Genomic DNA, 6869 nt, shown 5'->3' on the forward strand with positions numbered 1-6869 from the left:
CAGGTCTAGACCGTACTCTGATGTTATTTACAGAAACCCAACAGTTCCCACTTAGATAAATATGATTACAGCAATGTTACAATGTGTCAGCAATCATTCGTTAACTATGCACCGGGTACGGATGCAGATAGTATATCTGCATGATGTTTTAAACAATGAATGCTTATTAAGCAGCTAAAGTAGAGTCTTTGATTCGAATCAAAATAAGATGACGTTTGTAGACATCAAAGCAAGACAGGTAAGTGGATTTCTGTGGACTCCTCTTCAGCAGTGATGCTGCATTTATGTCCTATAAATCAGAGCCTACTACAGTTGTTGAAATGCCCTTCGGCTGAGCTTTTGAGTCATGAGAAATGAGCTTCAGTGGAGCACTTTGATTTATTGTCCTGACTCCTGGTGTCACTGACACGGAAAGTACAAAATGATATGTTCGCTGTCAAATAAACCAAAAGAACTGTATGACCCCAGTCATATTTTGCTGACATGAAAAAAATAAATAGCACAAGAGCATACAATTCTCTGGATTTGTCATTTGCGGTTTACAAGTCTATGTTTGACTTGCTCTAAAACATGAACTCCATAACCAAGTGCACATGTGAAACAGCTTATGAGGGGAAACCCAAATATACAGACAGCTATAATCTCTGTGTCTTTAAAGCTTCAAAGCGCTTCATTTGAACATTTCTTTGCTTTTCACCTAGAGGTCATTTCCATAACATGAACGGAGCAGGAGCCTTTGGTTTTATTAATGCACACAGTAATACATGTGCCAGAGGTGGTGTCCTCATGTCAACATGTCAAAGAGACAAATAACCAGCGCAATTGGGCTTGCCTTTGTCATAAAAATTACAATTACTAAACAGCACCTAATAAATGAACTGCAATCACTTAGCAAATGCCAGATTTCATTTCATTTGTATAAGGACAAATAAGTAACACAGACCTATAGCACACACCATTGCTTTTTTAGCCTAAAGTAATTTGCAATGCCCGTCCCCTAGATGGGCCTGTAAAAGACAATAAACTAAAAAGTTACATAAAAGATAATATGGAACACTAACTCAACAATAAATACCTCGAAATGCAAAACTCAGGACTCAGCAAGAAAATAACAACAAAACACAGACTAAGACAATAAAGCCCCATAAAACAGGAAGTGGCACATCCTTCCTGACTACATGACTGCTCCGTCTTGGAAAACAGTTTCAGATGAAGTTCCAAATGATCCCAGACACGATCCAGTTTGAGTTCAGTATTTAAGGAACTGAACACATTCAGGATGGAATAACCTGTTTCCACACATGGGTTTTGGATGGAGCTTCCCAGCTGTTTTGAAATCCCTGTGACTGTGATTCAACCACAGCGTGCAGACACGATGCTGAGCTCAAAGAGAACTCTCTGCCTGGGAAGGCAACCCTAGCTGGGCACCAAGTCAATTTTTTTTGATTTCTGATGAGTAAAACAAACATCATGCTCGTACATGTTAAAATCTGCTGACTCTGTCTCTGTCAGCGGCCTACAGGAATCTCACACCGACAAATGAAGATTAAAAACACGTTAAATGTAACCACTGGCTCAAAGCACGCGAGTGTGTAAAGAGAAAGCCATCAGCAGATGAATAGCACTTGTGCTTACAGTACTCTTCACATATTTGCTATTCAATATCCACATGCAAAGGAAAACATATGCGCAGGCTGGTATATATTGAGTGTAGTTTATTTGAATTCATATCAAACTGATTGTGTACTGAATAAATAAATGAAGTATGTCCCCCCACATTCCATTCCACATGGGCTTATACGGCACACGATAGCACCACATATAAACAAAGACCTCCTGCAGTTGATGTTCACGTTCCAAAGAAAATAAATCATTGCTGTGTATCACATACTTCCCATGTTTGCTAAATAGAAATGATGGATGTTTTAGAAACACAATACTAAAGCTACACATTCATGCTAGCAGCACGACTCTCTGGATGACAACGTCGGTCGGTCTTGTCATCACTTTTGTGGAACCACTATTGGATGGATTGCCTTGAAATGTGGTACGGACGTTAATGTTCCCCAGAGGAAGAATCCTGTTGACGTTGGTGATCCCGGGACTTTTCCTCTTGCCCCACCACGAGGTTGACGTTTGTGGTTTTGAGTGGAACTATGGGATGGATTGCCATGCAGTTGTGTACCCTCATGTTCCCCTCAAGAGGAAATCTAACGTTAGTGATCCTTTAACTTTGTATTTCTAGCGCCCCCATGAGGGGCAATTTCAATTTGCCCTGTTACTTTGGTTTTGGTCGAAGAAAGTGACATCCCGTCCCATTCCCATCCATCAGCCTGCTAATTAGGAAATGTTAGCATATTAACAATTGAAACTACAATGGTAAAGGTTATAAACATTAATCCTCGTTGTGTCTTCCAGGGTCTCCTGGGTCAAAAAATAAAATAAACACTTCTTTTTTTAGATGTTTTTGTTGCTTTTCGGATGTTTTGCCACTTTTTTCCCATTAGCCCCAGTATATGAACCAATAACACCAACTTATTAACACAACTTTTACACCTTTTATTGGAATTCAAGTTCAATAAGCCTCATTTATATGAAATACCACATTTTTTTAGGTAAAAAAGCAAAACATAGGAATTATTTTTGTTTATATCAGAGGAACACATGTTGAGTGAGGAATCATAAATTAAATTTGACCCAAGGACAACATGAGGGTTAGACCTGAAAAAAAAATGAGCATGTTAGCTTTGTCAGGTTAGCATCTTCTAACATGAAAAATTACCTTTTTTTGTTCTAAATCATTCATTCATTGTTATCATAAGGTCATATGGTCATGATATAAACGATGTAAAAACAGAATGCATTTTGCTTTCTACTTCATGTGACTCCTCTCGCTCATCAACACTGACACAATGCTCTGGTTCCTGATATACCATACACACATCTTTTTTCTTCTGATTTTCAGGACCGATTTCAGTTTGGATTGAACCATGTGTGCTGAGCTTCTTCCAAATCTCAGTAACCAGTTATTTCGTTTAGCAACTGAATAACAAAATCTGAAATCAAACCATAATTGCTTTCTTCAAAAAGCATGCTGCCTCACACCATACTTATTAAAATATGAGCTTTAAAACCCCACACCCGGGCATCATTCATACACAAAGAAACCAAATCACTGAATTTAGTTTTTCCTCCACAGGAATCCCTATGATCTGTGATAAAAGAGCTCAACCCCATTTCATTTGTTTTCTTTGTGTTTATACATAGATATATCTAGTTGCTACTTTTTATACAAGTCACCTGTGACAAAAAAAAACAAAAATGAAAGCTTAAAATGGATTGATCAATCCAACTACTAACATGAAATGAGGAAATTTGCTCAGATGTTTTAGTGCTCTGTATGGCAGGATACAATACAGATCCAGTCCTCTGTACATTGAACACACACACACGTATATATTTTCAGTTTATTGATTCATCTTTATTTCACAGTCCCACACAGCAATGATGGCAGCCACGGCTCGCCACGCAGCCAGGCGAGCGTGCACCTCCTCGTGTCCTGCCATGCACACTGAGCAGCACATTGCACGAGCAGAAAACTTGAATATACAGATGTCTCCGTCCCTCACAGGCTCACTGGTGCCTGCACACAAGACAGCAGACACACAGCACTGCTGCTGCTCAGGCAACAGCCTGCCTGTCAGACAGACATCCATCAGTGCAGAGTGGGAGGATACAGCTGTTTTACTGCGGCTCCCTCCTCCTCAATGATGCCAACGACTGGAGAGAGGACAGACTTTGTGTCAGAATTAGCTGCCGGAACAAGGGAAGGAGACGGTGTATCATCTGTGAGGAGCTAGCTCAAGCATCAAGGCAGAGATGGAAACATTTCAGGCTGGAAAAACCTGACTGACAGCTCTTCATGTCAGAGGCCTACACATTAACTAAACACAGTTTGTAAATCTCTGGAAGTAGATTTTTAAAGAAGTCTACATTCTCTGTCTTCTCCAGATGCTCTTCAGGGTTCATACATAAGAAATATCACAGTAACAATGAGTCAGTAAGGGATGTCTCTGTGGCCGAATCTCCTCAGCTGTGATACTCGTGCAGGCATCACTGTCAGCTGATTGGATGAAAGACCTGCAGTGGTGCCGTGTCACCAGAGAGAGCTCTGGCGTCATCTAGTGGAATAACGTGAGAACAGCAACCGTTAAATACTAAACTTCTATCAGCATTGTCCACCCTCCATTATATCATTGTTTCTCTGCTTCACACCTTTTAGAATTCTATTATGCATAAAGGCCAATATTAACGTATTAGAAGAGATAGTATTGCTGTCATTCCACCAAACTTACAGTTTCATTTTGAATTTAAAATAAAGAAAATGGGGAATTTTCAGTTTAAAGGTATAGTTTATTAACTATAAAATAGGTTTTCATTGTTTGTCAGCAATTCATGTTATTTCATGTTAAAAACATATATTTATGTCCAAAGGACTTGAAACATTGTGATATTATGACTATTATAATTGCAAGTTGCCAGTTATTAAAAAAAGTCATAAAAATGTGGTAATCAGCTGTGAAGACTTGCTATTTATGTATTTAATTAGGACAATGCACGTTAGTCAACATTTCGTTAAATGCGCCAGAGTTAGCCAATCAGCTGTTTTCAACTGTAGTCCTATAGCATGCACGTCTTTATGTGAAGAAACCGCAGCACCCTGGGGAAACAAATTGCAAACACAGAGCGTGGATTCCTAAAATTAACCTGGATTTGAACCAAGAACCTTCTAGATGTGAGGGAGAAATGCTAACCACCGTGCTGCCTACTATAGTTGCTAATAATAGTTTTTAATTAATTGGATGGACACTTTTTTTTTTTTAACCTTAACTATTATCGTTACATTTTCAGCACAATCCAGAAAGAGTTGTTACAACTCAAAATAATTAATGCAACTATTAAATTCATTATTTTAAGTGATACAACTACATACTTTTTAAAGTGCATTTTGGGAAATACTTATTCACTTTCTTGCAGATAGTTAGATGAGAAGATTTATACACTCTAACATCTGTCCATTCGATATGCTACAGGCATGCCAGTTAGCTTAGCTTAGCATGAAGACAGGGGGAAACAGCTAGCCTGGCTCTGTCCAAAGGTATTAACGCCTGCTGACCAGCACCTCAAAAACTGGCTAATTGAGAGATGTTACATCTGTATATTTTTCCATAGAGAAATGTAAACATATTGGGTGCGGGGTAGTAACTTCCAGGAGGTCTCCAGTATTTGTGTTAAGCTAAGCTAACTAACTGCTGGCTGTAGCCTTATATTTAGCATGCAGATATGAGAGGAATATATTCCTAAAACATAACAGAATAGACAACAATGAAGTTATTCCGGTTTCAAAGAAAGCTAAATCATTTTTTGTATTTAAAGGTTGACATTTCTTTTAAGAAGGAAAAATTATTTTTCTAAATAACTTGTATATCTTTAGCTTATGGTTCTCCAGGTCAAAGAATATCCCCTTACATTTGTTTACCCTGTCAACCGTTTTCAAAGGGACTATTTCTTTTAGAGGAAAGTAGTTTGAATGGAAACTCTTCACAGTGAGGCCCCTGCCATAGTATAGAGCTTTTTCACAGCAGACATTTCTACTTGTCATAGTAGGAAAAGCACAGGTTTTTATTAATAACATAAATGATGGTTTTGTGTCCCAGGAAGCTATGACAGTGTGACAGTGAGCCAGCATGCAGAATACCAGGACCCTGAAAAAATGGAACTTTCCCACTGCTCAGTGCTTTTCCCACTGCCACATGTCGAAATGTCTTCAGTGAAAAAGCATCTATCATCCAGAGTAACAGGGACACTGGCTGTAGAGAGAGATGTTGCTCCTGCAGCTTTTTACAGGTCTGGCACGCTCGCACAGCTGTTAAAGCTGGGTAGCACTGACTTCCACCTGCTAATAATATTATAAAAATAATGCCTCTGGGAAACACAACGGATAAGGATGATAATGTCACAAGGTTGGGACACCCTAACATATGCCACTGTCGCACTGTTGCTTGCTCTGTAGGAAACTACTAGAATTGTTGGGTCCTTGTAAATTCTGGAGTGTAGTCTAGACCTACTCCATCTGTAAAGTGTCTTGAGATAATGCTTGTTATGAATTGATACTATAAATAAAATTGAATTGAATAGATGCAACAAAACTAACAGGAGAGTGAGGGAGATGTCAATCAACACATCTGTATACAATAATTTAGATATTTTACTGAAGAACAATTTCCCCTGTGACTATTATATATATATATATATATATATATATATATATATATATATATATATATATATATATATAATATATATATACTTATATAATATGAGACTATATACATTAAGGTGGAGCTACTTTGATTACATATAAAGGTCTAGTATACACTCACCGGCCACTTTATTAGGTACAACCTGTCCAACTGCTCGTTAACACTTAATTTCTAAGCAGCCACCAATCACATGGTGGCAACTCAGTGCATTTAGCATGTAGACATGTGTCAAGGAATCTCCGGCAGTTCAAACCGAGCATCATTATGGGGAAAAAAGGTGATTTGAGTGACTTTGAACGGGCATGATTGTTGGTGCCAGAAGGGCTGGTCTGAGTATTTCAGAAATCTACTGGGATTTTCACGCACAACCATCTCTAGGTTTACAGAGAATGGTCCGAAAAAGAAAAAACATCCATGAGCGGCAGTTCTGTGGGCGAAATGCCTTGTTTAGCCAGAGGTCAGAGGAGAATGGCCAGACTGGTTCGAGCTGATAGAAGGGCAACAGTGACTCAAATAACCACCCGTTACCACAGGTGGCAGAAGAGC

The sequence above is a fragment of the Etheostoma spectabile genome, chromosome 13 (assembly GCF_008692095.1).
Source record: "Etheostoma spectabile isolate EspeVRDwgs_2016 chromosome 13, UIUC_Espe_1.0, whole genome shotgun sequence".
Lineage (NCBI taxonomy): Eukaryota > Metazoa > Chordata > Actinopteri > Perciformes > Percidae > Etheostoma > Etheostoma spectabile.